This window comes from Octodon degus, unplaced genomic scaffold, assembly GCF_000260255.1.
Source record: "Octodon degus isolate 3935 unplaced genomic scaffold, OctDeg1.0 scaffold00010, whole genome shotgun sequence".
NCBI classification, from domain to species: Eukaryota; Metazoa; Chordata; class Mammalia; order Rodentia; family Octodontidae; genus Octodon; species Octodon degus.
In genome coordinates, this window is record NW_004524586.1 from 22,266,881 (window position 1) to 22,283,281 (window position 16,401).

The following is a 16,401-nucleotide window of genomic DNA, read 5'->3' on the forward strand; positions in this document are numbered from 1 at the left end:
TTTTTTTTTGGGTGGCTGGCTCAGCCCACGCTGGGGGCAGGGCTGGTGTGGCTGATGTGTGTTGCTGCGGGTAAACTGTGGTCCCTGCACTTGCCTAAGCTTGCCTTAGCTTGCTTAAACAGCTACTTTAGACTGCTGAGCTATTTTGCTGGCCCCCTATATTGTCTTGAGTTAAGGATTTTAAAAACACTTTTTCTGCTGTTTAACCTGGCTTAATTCTATACAACCTAAATCCATCAGAATTATAGCTTTCAGATACTAATTTTTAAAATTTCATCTCTTAGAGATCTAAGTTGCCTGCCTTCTGGTTTTCCTTCTTTCCCTCACCAATGAAATATTTATTGAGCGCTCACTGGATTTAACAGCAGTGAACAGTGCAAGCAAGATCCTTGGTCTCATGGCATTTCAGTTCTACTGCAGAACCTAACAGTAAATGAATAAAGAAGACAAATTTCAGATAGGAGTCGATACTGTGGGATGTGATGGGTCTTACTTAACTGAGTGTGGCTACTTTAGGTTATATGGTCAGGGTTGAGGTTCAATATTTAGGCATAGATTTGACTGACAAGAAGATATCCGGCTAATGGAAAGTTTAGGAGTTGTTTCAAAAAGAGACTGTAGAAACAGCTAGTGGAGCGCAGCTCTTTTCTCCAGAGTCACCGGTTCTGCCTGCACAGTGCTTCACAGAGTCCTAGAGAACATTTAAGAGCTCTGACCCTGGGTCCCAGTCTCAGAGATCTTAATTGGCCTGGGATTGATACCAAGCATCAATCTTGGTCTTGTTTTTATAAATGTGTGGAAGATTCTGATGTAAGTCTCACTTGAGGATCAGGGTACCAGATTGTTTTTATATTTGAGAGCCCAGTGAGGACATAAAAGATGATTATTTACCATTTTAAAGTTTGCTGTTTGCAGAAATGAATAAATTTATTTTGTTATTATAATATTATTTTTATTATTTTAAAGAAGCTTTATTTTTGCTTTATCATCTTTCAGCAAGCCTTTATGTATGTTTTTCTCTTTTTTCCTGTCCCTTTGCCCATCCCTATAACTGCAAATTCTTCATCATTCTTCAACCTAATCTGTTTTAGACTCCAAGATTAGATTTGGCCACCCACATAACTCCATAGGATTCTACATTTCTTCCCCAAAGTCAAGTCTCTCTCTTTCTCTCTCTTTTTTAATGTATTTAGTACAGGATCTGCAGGGTTTCGCTACACAGATAGGATTCCTAGTGATCCTTCTGTTTTCAGCGTTCCAAGCACTGGAATTACAGGCTCATGCCACCATTCCCAGTCTCAATCACAGGCTTAGCACACCAGCACACCTCTGGGGCAGGGCTGGCACTGCATGCCAGGGATTGAACCCCCGGCGCTTTAATCCGCTGAATGATCTGGCCAGCCCTCAAGTCTCTTTATTCATACATTCCCCATAATAAATAGGAAAGCTTGGGCCGGGGAGATGGCTCAGTAGGATAAGCGCTTGACTGCCAAACGCAAGGATGTGAGTTCAATCCCTGGTTCCGCCAAAAAAAATAAAAATAAAAAATAAATAAATGGGAAAGCTTTCACTTTGCAAATACCTGAGTAATAAATACATATTTTTAACAGAATGTTGTATGCAATGGTGTTGGGTATTTCAGAGTATAGATAAAAAATATTCTGATAGGACAGGGAGGCAGAGACACAGAGCTGTGTCGCAGTTTGGAGAAGTTGCTTGCTTATAGCTAGTTTCAGTTTTTACAACCATTAAATGGGAATGGTATAAAAATGTTAGTTATTATGGTAATATCTCCATTTAAGTATGGAATGTACCACTTTGGGTATTGTTTATAAAGTTATTATTTTCTTTTGTCAGTACTAATTAAAGCTGTAATTGCTTACTGATAAAACCCAAACATCCAAATAGGCTGTATCTTTTTTTTTTATTCTTTTAAAAACTTTTTTATTTTTTTGCAGTCCTGGGGATTAAACTCAGGATCCTGTGCTTGCCAGGCAAGAGCTTATTCTACTGAGTTATCTCCCCAGCCCTAGGCTGTATCTTTAGCCAAACTTTTTAATTTAGATGCTGGAAAAAAGGAGTGGATAGATGATACCACTGCTGTCTGTAAAAATTCCCAGAAATGAGGACAGTTGTCTTTTGCTCAGTGGGACGTGAACAGAGCTGTGTTCACAGAAATGCTACAGATGTGAATCTTTTACCTCTGTTCAGGTTTGGCCTTATCTTTGTAGGGAAAAAAAGGATCTCTTACAGGGGAGCTATTTGTTGACTGAATAAAATGACTATTTTGGTACACCAAAATGAGAGATTGATACATTTGTCTTGGCAGTATGAGGTTTTTTTGTTTTTTTTTTTTTAATCATTGATGGCAGTTTTATTGATACAGGGTCATTTGTATAAGAGTATCTTTTCATGCTAGTACAAATGTAATAATAGTATTCCTGCTTATCCCACAAATTGAGCCATTGAGTTGGAGGAGTAGGAGGCAAGGGTTTGGGGGACATACTATGTCACTGACTTTGTCATTGTCCCAGATGTTTGCCTCAGAAGCTAAGACATTGATTTCTGTTACTTAGGGATAAGATAGGTAATTCACATAACTTATTGCTACTTTATAACTGTCTTTAAAATAGTAAGTTGCTGTGTCTCTAGAAGAGTTTAGAGCAATAGTATCATTATAAAAGATGACTTTGATTTATGTAGATTTTCTGGTATCAATAACCAATATGCTGTGAGTTGACAGAAATTACTTTAAAAGAAGAGTGATCTTTTCATAGATTAAAGCTAACATGAAGGCTAGTGTTTCTATGTGAAAACTCCTTGCTGGCATTTTCTGAGTATTTTTCTCATTTTAATTTAAATTTTTAAAAAATCATTTATGTATTTATTTGGTATAGGGTCTCACCACACAGCTCAAACTCATAATGATCCTCCTGTCTCAGCCTCCCCAGTGCTGGTATTACAGGTGTGCACAACCATGTCTGGTTCTGGAGCTGGCAAGGCTTGTGGTACCAGGAATCAAACCTGGGTCTGTGCAATTGCCAGGCAGGCTCTTAGACCGCCAAGCTATCTCCGCATCCTAGAACATTTTAATTTTGTCAGTTTAAGAAAACTTTCCAATTCAGGCATGCTGGTGTGTGCCTGTAATCCCAGCCCTTGGGAGACTGAAGCAGGAGGATTGCCATGAGTTAGAGGCCAGCCTGAGCTACATAATGGGACCCTGCCTCAAAAAAAGGGAAAAAAAAGTTGTTTCCATTGTATTGTGATTAAATTTAAATTATCTTAGGTCACTGAGGAGTAAAGATATTTTCTTTTTATATTTTAGGAAAGGGCCTACAGGGTGTTCAGGGTCTCACTACGAGATGGGACTTGTAGTGATCCTCCTAAGTGCTGGATTACGGACGTGCACCATCACACCCAGTCTCAATTGCAGTCTCAGTGTGCCCCCGGAGGCGGGGCTGGCACAGCAAAAGTATTTTCATTGCAGTTAAGAATATTTTATAATATATATTCAGCCAATGATAAATATCAATTATGAAGGAATATCATATCTGAAAATAGGTCTTTTCAGCAGAAAATGCTCTGACCAAAATTGAGAGTAGGAGTTGGCCCAAGCATGAATATTTCTCATTGCAAGTTAAAGGCCTAAAATCAAAACCAACAACATATAACTCCCAGAAAATGGTTTGAATGCCATTGTAAAATTTCTCATTTCAAAACTGAGTGGAAGTAAATTTGGCATAAAACTATAATAATAGTTAATCCTATTTTTTCTTAGAATACCAATTTAAAATATTAGCAATGGTATATTTCTGCCATGTCCAAAATATTTTCTGTTAGTAAAGAAAAAAAGAATATGTATTTTGGAAAAGGACTTTTTGAAAAAAAGGAGCAATCTGTTAACAGTAAATGTTGGATAGAAGTTACTAGAGCTTACAAATTTATGAGGATTTTGATACTTATATTACAGTTCATAAAATTGTACCAGACGATACATCTGCTTTCAAAACTAGATCATTTCAGATGGATTTTCTTGTGTTGACTTTGATATATTAAGTTATAGCCTTAATTATGTAATACCCTTGTAATATGTTGTAAAATAGATTTCAGTATTTGAGAACAGGTCTGGGATTTACAAAAGAGCTCTATTCTTGAGTAACCAGCTTTCATGAATGCATGCAAAAATGATGAATCTTGTCCATGGGTCTTGCTGGAATCTTGCTGTGCTATGGAATGTGGTGGCAAAAATTGTTTGCTGTTAACAGTGTAGATAGCATTATAAACATAATAAAAACTTAAAAGTTTAGGTACAGAATACATGAGTAACATCCTAAAAAGTAGTATGTTTAAGATTATGAGAAGGCCATGCTTCGGGTGCAGGGTTTCCCCCAGGTGTGGCCATCACTGCTGTGACCCATGAGCTAAGGTCCATCTCCCTTGCTGTGGATGGGACTTACTGCTTCATCACAACTCACAGACACCATGAAAGTAACCAGGATTGCCGGGTTTAGGCTATTAGAGGATTAGCATCTTTCACTCTAGTCTTGAGATAGCCATCAGGTACAAGATTCAAGTGCTGTGTTGGACATGGATGCCACCTGTTTTAATTTATATCTAGAAATTCTTTCCAAAGCCTCATGTACTCATAGATGGAGCTTTTGGGAATGAATGTACCATGAGTGTGTGATACAGGATCAGTCCACTGATTGCTTTGTCATAGATCTGGATATGGATGCTGAATTTACTAAAGAGGGAAGACCCACCCTGGGTGTGGGTGGCATCAACCAATAGGCTTGTAGCCTGGATGAAATAAAAAGATGAGGGAGGCCCCACTGCTTCCTGCTTGCCACCCCATGGATTGCTTCTCTCTCCCATACCTCCCTGACTCAGAATCAGCCAACTGTGGACTGAAACCTCTATAGACTACAACCTGAAATAAACCTTTCCTCCTTTAATTTGTGGGTATAGGGCATTTTGTCTCAAAGTAACCAAGATACCTCTAGGAGGCCTGAATCCATCTTGGATGTTTCGGTTTCAGCCACACTTCTAGCTGAATGATTGAATCTGAGACAGGACAGAAAGGCTGTCCAGTTGAACTCTTAACTAACTTATAGAATCATGAGGTGCAACTATTAATGATGTCAACTTGAGTGTATTAAAAAATGCCTGGCTTTGAACGTACTATGTAGCCCAGACTGGCCTCAAACTCATGGTAGTCTTCCTGTCTTATCCTTGAGAGTGCAGGGACTGTAGGCATGTGCCAGGACACTCTGGCCTGCACACATTTTTGAAGAGCTCTAACCTGCTTGAGCTGGTGTGTGTTTTACTGCCATGGGGATTGGACTTCATTTCCAGTTTCTTTAGCCTTCTCATACAGTGAGTTTTGAGGTGTTTTGCTGCTCAGCCATGGATGACTGAGACATGTAGTTTAGCATGGCGTCATCTTATGCTGAGTTGTGCAGGCTCATGTCCTAAATGGAGCTAATCTGACCTGGGCAGTTTGTGGTGGGGGCTCATAGTCACAGTTTTGGCAGAAATCACTCAGTTTCCGCATGTGGTCATATCTTGAATTGTATTCTTTTGCTTTAGGAGAATTTATTTTTTGAGGCATTATATGTAAAGTGCTGATTCAAGCCTACAAAGCTTCTTAACATGTTGAGAAATTTTGATTTTGCTTGCTCTCTTGGTTATTTTTCTCTCCTTTTGAGACAAAATACCTGAAACCCAAAATGAAGAAAGGAAAGGTTTGTTCAGCTCAGTTTGTGGAAGTTTCAAGCCATAGTCAGCTGGTTCTAGAGTAGGGTGGCATGGCACAGGAGCATTACTTCAGGGTGGCAGAATTGAGGGAAGTAGAGAAGAGCAAACCTCTTTTCCTCCCTTACAATGTAAGCAGGCTACTCCCTCCTTCCCCCAAGGGCAGCTGTACCATTCACACAATCTCTGTACCTTCTGCACAGGATGAGGATGTTTAGGAAGTGAGGACCCTGGCCCCCTGCTGAGTCACTTAAACTTCTAAACTTCTCAAGTTGACACACTGTATCAACCTTTACAGTTGCCTTGCTAATAATGAATGCTTCAAGTGGAGCTTATCGTGTGGACATCTTTGTAGCTCTTCTAACTGCATGTGTTGCAGAAATTCTACAAAAACTTACGGTTTGGTGTGGGAGGTATTGGCAGAGAAGGCAAGCCAGCACCCATGTGTCCCCTTCAAGGGCACATCCCAATGCCTCGCTTCTACTAGGCCCTACCACCTCCCCATAACCCCACAGCTAGTGACCATGCCTTTAACTCTTGGGCAAAGTTCCACATGAAAATTACACTGCAGATCCTAGTGTAAAAACTTGAAAGCATATAAAACCTTAAGATATTAGTAGAGTAAAATGGAAAGAAACAAGGATTAAGCAACAAAGATGAGAGAAAGGAGAAAAGGAGGAAAATCATGTAAGTATACATATAGGAAGGCTGAGATAATTGTACTAATAGTTCCCATCAGTTTTTTGAAAATAACGTGTAGAATTTTCACCTTGACTAATTGTATGCAGATATCTGTGATCTGATCAACTACATCAAGAACAGCAATGTGTACTACAAAAACCATGCTTGAGTACCTCTCATCTTGGTCTTCTAAATGTGTATTGTTTCTAATGTCTTATCAATTATACTCTAAGTTTTTTAAAGACAAGAAAAATGAGTAGTACTCAATTCATCCAGTTTGCATAACTATCTGTTAATCTGAGCAACAGATTTGATGATAAAAATAGATAATGTAGCAATCATTGCTAACCGTTCTTATTTAGAAACTAACATGTATTGTATGCTACCTTCTTTCTGTCTTTGTTTCTGCTGTTTGTTTTTGCCTTTGTTTTTACTCATCAAAATAAAATTAAATTTTAAAAAAAGTAAAAAAAAAACTTACGGTTTGTTAATTTATAACAATTATATTCTTGTTCATCATATTAACTAATTATTGAATCTTTTGGTTTTACTACATAGTATGAATATGTGTATGCAATTTAAATAAAGTTTTATTTCCACAAACATTGCATAGATTGTGAGACATAGTATAATTATGAAAGAAATTATAATGAGAGCCAGGCCTGGTTGTACATGCCTGTAATGTCAGAACTCTTAAGACACTGAGGCAGGAGGACCACAACTTTGAACCCAGCTTGGACAGTGTAAAAACTTAGGGAGATTATGTTTCAAAAATTAAAAAGAGCTAGAAATGTAGCTAAGTCCACGAAGTTTTTAGGTTCAGTCTCCATAGTAGAAAAAAAAAAATTCAGTGCAAAACAGGAGAGTCATTAGTGAAAGGAAAATATCTTGATGTGTTATCCTATCTCTGCTCATGTTAGCTATTGTGATGATTGTAGCTGTTTGAGTAGGAGCTGATGGTGTTTTAGCATAATTTATTGTTAATTTGGGCACTCAGGAATTGACAGAAATAGATGGAGATAGATAATATATCTTTAAATTTTTTTTTACAATTTGTTTTTATTTTTTAATATATGTTTGTGATACATAATTAATATATTCTTTATGGTAGTTGGTACGTATATGTAACATATCTTAAGTCTCCTCTGAGATTTAAGGCAAACTTAACTGAAAGCCCTCTTACAACTAACTGGTGCTATTGATTGATTAATTTATTTTTTGGTGGAATCAGGGATTGAACTCAGGCCCTTGAGCTTGCCAGGGAAGCGCTTATTCCACTGAGCCATTTCCCTGGGCCTGGTGCTATTGATTTAAACATCTATCTTTATATGTTATTGTAACTTCTATTGTGGAAGAAATAAGCCTTTGTTAAAAATGATTCCTCTCAGCATTTGTTCAGGTTTTAATTCTATGCATAGTGATTTTCATTGTATTAATCTCATTGTAATTTTATTTCTTATCATTTCATCTTTGGTGCACTATTCTCTTTTAAATTCTATAGTTTATTTTGCATTTCAGATTTTTAAAAAATGTTTTCTGCTTATGCTAGAGAACAGCTATTTATGTGGTTTTTTCTTTAAACTGTTTTAGTTTGCTAAAACCTAGTTTTTTCTGTGCTGTCGAAATGTTTACTGTTTGTGTTGTAAAGCTTAGTTTATATTCTTTCTTGACCCATTCTAATATATTTAAAAACTATTTGATTGCCTTTGAAAATGAAAATTGGAGGATATAGAAATGTTGTTAGCCTTAATTTAAATTCTTCTCCATGTTATCTCTGATTGCTGCTGAGAGGCCTCTCTGTGATCTGAAAGAGGTGTTTGGATAGAGTTCTTTATCCAGACTTGAACGCAGGCCAAAGTAAACAGAGTGATTGCTGGCAGTGTGCTTTGGGATATGACATGACCAGACATTAGATGGTGAAAACATCAGGAAGGGTTCTGAAACGGCAGAAAAGGAACAAAAGGCTGATTCACCAGTGATTAATCATTCTTATGTTGAATGCTTCAGCATCAGTGTGGTCAGAGAGCATCCGTGTAATTCTGCATTACCAAGAAAAAAATTAGAGTTAGCAGAGCTGTATTTGCAAAAGTATGCACTACTGAAACCCCCAAGCTTCCAAGCTTTTCAAAGTTTCCTGACCAAACAAACTAGTAAATACTCTTTTTACTGTAGTCTGGCAGTCCAGGGGGATGGATATGGGTACACGTGGTAGTGACTTTGCTACTGCTGTGCTGAAAGAAATATAAATGATCTCATCTGTTACCCACAGCATAGCACAGCATAGCACAGTACAGCACAGCACAGCACAAAATACTGGGTTCTTTTGATTGAGCATTTGTTTTTTTAAATGTGAGATGTCCAATAGATTCGACATCATCTATTAAAAATTACCACAGAATAATTTTAATAAGGGATTTTTAATGTGTTAGAGGCAGTGGGAGGTAGAAGAATTCTGCTACTCATCAAAAATTTTTATTTCTAAAATTGTCACATGAAGTTATGTCACATCAAAATCAAAAGCAGTTCCTTAAGGATTGTTTGTTCTAACCTATTACAGATGAAAGAATAGAAACTGAAAATGATGGGACTTGCTCAAGGATTACATTATCTTATTTTAATCTCACCAACATTAAGGAGAGTTTAAGAATTATCCAGGTGTGGTGGCTCATGCTTGTAATCTCAGCACTTGGGAGGTTGAGGCAGGATTGTCATGAGTTTGAGGTCAACCTGGGCTACTTAGGTGAGTTCAAGGCCAATCTGGACTGTATAGCAAGACCTTGTCTCAAAAAAAGCCAAAACCAAAACCAAGCCAAAACAAACAAAAAAACCCAAACCTTAAGAATCAAAATTCATATAAATTGTTAGATTTATGATGAAGTATATATAGCTTTTAATTCTAGAATGTCCTAAAATGCTTGTTGTATTAAAAGCATATTTTAACTGGGGAATAAAGGTATATGTGATTGTGTGTCACATTTCCTGGCATCCTTTCCCTCTTTTCTCACAAAATTACATAGAAAGTGTGGGATAGTGACCCATTCTCAGTCTTTGCGAATTATCAGTCATCTGTAGAACTTTTAAAATATCAACGTCTGAGGCAGATTGGAGCCTTCGTTCCAGACCAATGTGGTGCACCGCTTCTCCCAGGAAGCCAGCTCTGCACACCCCCACTTCCCACTGCCCACTCACTGCTCTCTGCTGCACCTAGAGGTCATTTCCTTGTTTCTAGAGGTCTTCTCATTTGGGAGTGCTTTATCTGGAGCTCTTCTTGAGCTCTCGCTTGCAGGTATACATGATTACTCAGTGTTTATGGTGAGCTTGTTCTATGTAAATCTTGCTAAATGCTTAGGTCAAAAAGGAAGATGAGACAAACACCACGAGAATTCCGCAGCCCACACGGTGACAGCCATCGTGCCCCCCTGTGAACTGGACTCTTGCGCCTTGGCAGGCCCCTCTTCTTGCATTCTGGATGATGTCAGAACAGGACCTGGTGGATGTGGTTCAGATCGCAGTGGAAGACCTGAGTCCTGACCACCCAGTTGTCTTGGAGAGTCATGTGGTAACGGATGAAGATGAGCCTGGTGAGCCTGCATTGAAATGCCAGAGACTAGAAATCAATTGCCAGGATCCTTCTATAAAGTCTTTTCTGTATTCCATTAAGCAGACCATATGCTTACGGTTGGATAGCATTGAGGCCAAGCTGCAAGCTCTGGAGGCCACATGCAAATCCCTGGAAGAGAAGCTGGACTTGGTCACCAACAAGCAACATAGCCCCATCCAGGTCCCCATGGTGGCGGGCTCCCCACTCGGTGCCACCCAGACCTGCAACAAAGTACGATGCGTCGTCCCCCAGACTACAGTAATACTCAACAATGATCGGCAGAACGCCATTGTAGCCAAGATGGAAGACCCCTTGAGCAGCAGGGCACCGGATTCCCTGGAAAATATCATTAGCAATGCTGTTCCTGGGCGGCGGCAGAACACCATTGTGGTGAAGGTGCCAGGTCAAGACGACAGCCACAATGAAGATGGGGAGAGTGGGTCAGAGGCCAGTGACTCTGTGTCGAACTGTGGCCAGCCTGGGAGCCAGAACATCGGGAGCAACGTCACACTAATCACCTTGAACTCAGAAGAGGATTACCCCAATGGCACCTGGCTTGGTGATGAGAACAACCCCGAGATGAAGGTGCGCTGTGCCATCATCCCCTCTGACATGCCGCACATCAGCACCAACTGCCGTACTGCCGAGAAGATGGCGCTCACGCTGTTGGACTACCTCTTCCACTGTGAGGTGCAGGCTGTGTCCAACCTGTCTGGTAAGGGCAAACATGGAAAGAAGCAGCTCGACCCCCTCAACCATCTATGGCATCTGGTGTCACCTTTTCTATAAATTTGGAATCACAGAATCTGACTGGTATCGAATCAAACAGAGCATCGATTCCAAATGCCGGACAGCGTGGCGGCGAAAACAGCGAGGGCAGAGTCTGGCAGTCAAGAGCTTCTCCCGGAGGACACCGTCCTCGTCCTTTTATAGCACTTCAGAGACCATGATGAGCACCCCACCACCTGCCCCTGAGCTGCAGCAGCCACAGCCTCAAGCTCTGCACTATACTCTGGCCAACGCCCAGCAGGTGCAGATCCACCAGATTGGAGAGGACAGCCAGGTGCAAGTAGGCCATCTCCACATAGCCCAGGTGCCGCAGGGGGAGCAAGTGCAGATCACGCAGGACAGCGAGGGCAATTTGCAGATCCATCATGTGGGCCAGGATGGACAGGTGCTGCAGGGAGCCCAGCTGATTGCTGTAGCCTCCTCAGACCCTGCTGCAGCTGGTGTGGATGGATCACCTCTCCAGGGCAGTGATATCCAGGTTCAGTATGTCCAGCTGGCACCTGTGAGTGAGCACGCAGCCACAGCACAGACAGCCGAGACCCTGCAGCCCACCCTGCAACCCGAGATGCAGCTGGAGCATGGGGCCATCCAGATCCAGTGAGGCAGGGCAGCCACCGCCACCAGGACTGCCACGCCAGCGGCCCAGCTGACAACCTGGTTTCCATGTGCCCTGCTCTCGAAGTTGGCTAGGGGTGACTGCGAATTCTACTGTCACGGGTCTGAAAGCCACCTCTGCCACAGGGGACTGCGTCCCAGCCAAACCCTGCAAGGAGGGCCCCCAGTTCGAATCACACTGACAGTGTCTGCAGGGGAAGCAGCACAGAACATATAAAATACACTTGGAGAATCAAGAACTACAATATTTTGTTTAAACAGCTTTTTTTAATTTGCTATGGTGTTTATAACAAAAAAGAAAATAGAAAAAAAACTGGAGTAGCAGAAGCCTTTTGCTGTTGTGCTCTGTCCAGTGTCATGAAAACAGGTGTTTGCAAAAGAAAGCTAATGATTTTGATGGAAATATTGCTTACCTACTTTTCTAGGGGGAAAAGCCCCCCATACACTGTAATTATGCATTTCTAATGAAATAAACTGTATTTATGACCAGAGCAAAAAAAAAAAAAAAAAGGAAGATGATCAGGCATGATAGCTGAATCTCATTGTTAAGCATGGTTTTGTGTTTAACCATTGAACCACATTTTATGTCCATTCTGTTGTGGATAAATCACTTCTAGGCTTTGGCTATTCCAAGTGCAGCTGTGAATGTTAATTTGTGTGTCTTTGGTGAACGTATGTGTGCATTTCAGCATGTGTTGTGTGCAGATTGTATAGACCTAAGAACAGGTTGCTGGATCACTCGACATCTTCAAATTTAGTTCATACTATCTGTAATTTTGGTGGTGGTGAGGTTGGTTGTTTTTTTTTTTTTTTTTTGAGACAGGCTCTTGCTATGTATTCAGGCTGGTCTTGAACTCTTGGCTGTCCTTATGTTTCAGCCTCCCTAGTGCTGCAATTACAGGTGCATGCCATTGGCATCATACTGCTCATAATTATTATTTTTTTATTTTTTAATGTATTTTGTACAGGGTCTCATTACACAGCTCGGAATAGTACTGATCTTACTGTTTACGGCCTTTCCAGTGCTGGGGTTACTGGCATGCACCACCATGCCTGGACTTGGTTGCTGGCTCTATGCACCCAGGGGTTGGGCTGGGCTGGCGCGGCATGTGGGACCAGGGGTGGGAATTGAACCCCAGTCCCTGAGCTTGCCTAAGCAGATACTTTAGTCTGCTAAGCTATCTCACTGGCCCTATAATTCTTTTAAAAAGTGATTGTACTACTGTACACTCCCACCAGTAGCCTTACTGCATGTACTGAAGAGTAAGGGTGTGGTTTTGATTTGTATTGTGCTGTTGATAATGTTACCTTGTCATTTGTCTGTTGGCCTTCTGTCAGGTATCCAGATCTCTTGCTCATGTTGTATCTCTTGTAGAAGTTCTTTCTACATTCTGGTTAAGAATTCTTTTCTGGTTACATGCTTTTATGGGTACTTTTCTTGTACTCACTGTTTGCCTTTTCATTCTCTAATTGTATCTTTATGATGAAAAGTTTTTAAAATGAATTAATTATTCACTTAACTTAATTTTGTCATGCTGGGTATTAAATCGATTGCCTTATTCTTGCTTGGCAAGTGCTCTGTTGCAGAGCTTAACTCCTCCCTTTGTAATGTGGCCCACTTTGTCATCCTTTTTCCTATATGGTTGGGGTACTTTCATGTTTTTGAGAAGAAATTATTGCTTATACTATGGCCATGGATAAGTTTTTTTTATATTTTCTTCTAGGAATTTTATTTATGTATTTATTTGTATTTTAGGACAGGTTGTACAGGGTTTACAGGGTCTCACTGCGTAGATTGGACTTGTAGTGATCCTCCTGTTTACAGCCTCCCAAGTGCTGGGGTTACAGACACGTGCCACCACATGCAGTCTGAATTGCTGTCTTGGCACACCTTGGGGGTGGGGCTGGCATGGCAGGCCTGGGGATCGAACTCCTGGCCCATGCGGCTGCCTAAACAGGTGCTTAAATCCACTGAGCTATTTGGCCGGCACTTGGAATTTTATATTTTTTAATGTATTTGGCACAGGGTCTCACTACCTGGCTCAGAGTTGTGGTGATCCTCCCATTTTCAGCCTCCCCAGTGCTGGGGGCTACAGGCATGCACCACTACACCCGGTTCATTGGCTGGCTCAGCATACCCTAGGATGGGGCTGGTGCAACATGTGGTGCCAGGGATTGAACCTGGGTCCCTGTGCTTGCCTAAGCAGATGTTTAGTCTGCTAGCTGTTCCACCAGCCCTGGAATTTTATTTTTTACAATACTTATTTGAAGGGGCCAGGGAGATGGCTCAGTAGAATAAGCACTTGCCTGGCAAATGCGAGGGTCTGAGTTCAATCCCCAGTTCTGAAAAAAAAAAAAAAAAAAAAATTGGAGTTGATGTTTGTGTATAGTGTGAACTAGTGTTCAAATCTGATTCTTTTTCTCAGATAATCAATTGCCTGTAGCCTCTTAAGTATGGTGCCATGTACATTATCAGTTTAACGAGTTTTTAAATTAGGTGATTGCTGTTATATCTGTATTACAGTAAAGCATTTGAGCTTTCCCTTTGTCAAACTTGACATTGAATCTATTAAATGAGCAAACTGTTAATTAGTAATAATTGGGAAATTTGTTATACAGCAAGTGTTTGAGTTTATTAAGTACCCTGTGGGTACAACTATGACACTTCTGCTTTGCATATTCAAATAATTTAAACAAAAATCTGGAAGAACTTTTAAGTTAGAATAATATATGGAAGTTTAGTTGAGAATGATTAAAACATAATGAAAAGCTCTTTATTATTACTTATGATATTAATTATCAGTTTCACCTTATTTTTGTCATTTGCTTGTCTTTATGATATATATTTGTTTCATTATATGGAATTTAAAAATTTTTATGTTATTAAGTCTTTTCCTTTATAGTTTCTGCTTCTCAATGGATCATGCTTTAAAAAGACCTTGTTAGCTGGCTACAGTGGGTTACATCAAATCTATAGTTCATTTTATTCAGGAGGCTGAGGCAGGAGGATCCCTTAATCCTTAGGAGTTTGGACTATCCTGGGGCAATATAGTAATGCCCATGGGGGATCTACATCTCATATTAAAACAATATTGATATCTAAATTCACTGATTTAGCAGTTTCCCTTATGTTACTAGTTAATAGCATCACACCGTATATGCAACAGTACCATTTTACAATCCCCTGTGCATAAAGCACACACATGGAGAGAGTGTATGTGTGAAGAGTATGTACTAAAGTATTAATGGTGCTGATTTCCAGGAATGTTATTATTTTTATAATTATTTTGGAAAGCTATTTTTATTTGAAGTTTAACAAGGTGAAATGCTGTCTAGCAGTATATTGTATAGCAAGAGATGGTGGTTGTTAATTTAATATCACATCCCTACTCTTAAATATGCTTCATTTAACTTTTAAGTGATAATGTAATTTTCAGGTTGATGAAATGAATTAATTGATATACAACAGTGAATTATTCCCTTTATCAAAATACTTGCTTTTAGAGTAAAAATTGAAGTTTATCTTATTATAGAAACATTAACTTTATGTTAGAGTATTTACAGTGTCATGGTGATTACAAGTTCACGTTCATTTTTTAGAATGTATCAGGATCTCCAAGGAAGCTGTACTCTCCCTGCTTATTAGTTATCACTGTAAATTGTTCTCTAACTTTGCAGTTTGAAGCAAGTTTTGTCATGTATATATGTTAAACTTAAATGGCTCAAGTGAGAAAAATGAATTAAACTTATATATATTTATGAGCCTTGTCATTAAATAAGTTCTTAAATTCTTTGAGTATGTTTCAAGGTGCCTGGACTCACATTTACTAGCGTATTTTCTTCCCATGATAATACAGTGGCTTGTATTTTAAAAAATGTGAAATGTGTACTTTTAAAAACAAAAGATAGGGCTGGGGAGATAGCTCAGTAGAATAAGTGCTTGCCTGGCAAGTACAAGGTCTTGAGTTAAATCCCTGGTACTGAAAAAAAAGAAAAAAGAAAAAAAAAAAAAAAAAAAAAAGATAGAATTTTCTTCCACAAATGGTTGTGGTTGTGGACCTCTCTGGTTTTCTTTTTTCTTTTCTCTCTTTTCTTTTTTTTTTTCTCTTTCTTTCTTTCTTTCTTTCTTTCTTTCTTAATGTATTTATACACAGGGTCAACAGGGTCTCACTGCTTAGACTGGACTCGTAGTGATCCTCCTGATTTCAGCCTCCCAAGTGCTGGGATTACAGGTGTGCACCACCATGCCCAGTCTCTCTGCTTTTTTTTTTTTTTGTTTTATTTGTTGTAATACTGGGGTTTGAGCCCAGCATCTTTATACTGAGCTATATTTTCCTTCCTCCTTCCGTCCCTCCTTCGCTCCCTCCCTCCCTCCCTGGTTTTCGATTTAAGTCACTAGGTTGCACAGACTGGCCTTCAAACTGTGATCCAGGTGTGTGCCAGTATCCTTGCTGTGTCAGCTATGCTAGATGCTCTGCTTTGGCTTGAGTGTCTGTCTGTGCCCTAAGAGCTGATTGGTCTAAATTTTTTCTTTAGGGATATTTTTACATTTACTATAAAAACGATAGTGATATTATGGAGATATATCTTTTATTTCACATGCTGATTTTACTAGAACCTTGTATGTTGGATGCTAAACAGTTTGATAATTGAATAAACAATAACTCGATACTGAAATTGAGCAAATAACTGTCACTAATGTTAACTTCCCCAAATAAAATTATTTTGAAAGAAATGAACATTTTTAGATTTGAAGCCAAGCATGCAGGCACACTCATGTAATCCCAGAATTAGGGAAGCTGAAGCAGGATTACTGCAAGTTTGGGGCCAGCCTGAGGTAGACAGTTCAAGACTAGCCTGAACTACATAGCGAGAGTCTGTCTCAAGACAACAACTATAAATAAACGAATAAAAATTTTAGTTGGGATGTTTAAACATCTGCAGTTTTGTGTGAGATATCT

General features: G+C 39.6%; 1 protein-coding gene and 1 pseudogene across 8 annotated transcripts in view; both read left to right on the forward strand.

Annotated features, from left to right (window-relative positions):
* The window catches only part of Ate1 (arginyltransferase 1), a 217,264-nt gene that overhangs the window by 110,440 nt on the left and 90,423 nt on the right, over nt 1-16,401 (forward strand). The gene's annotated exons all lie outside the window — the stretch shown is intronic.
* On the forward strand, nt 9,830-11,771 carry LOC101592361 (annotated as a pseudogene). The gene has a single exon (XR_192363.2). The product of XR_192363.2 is annotated as a protein BANP pseudogene (transcript).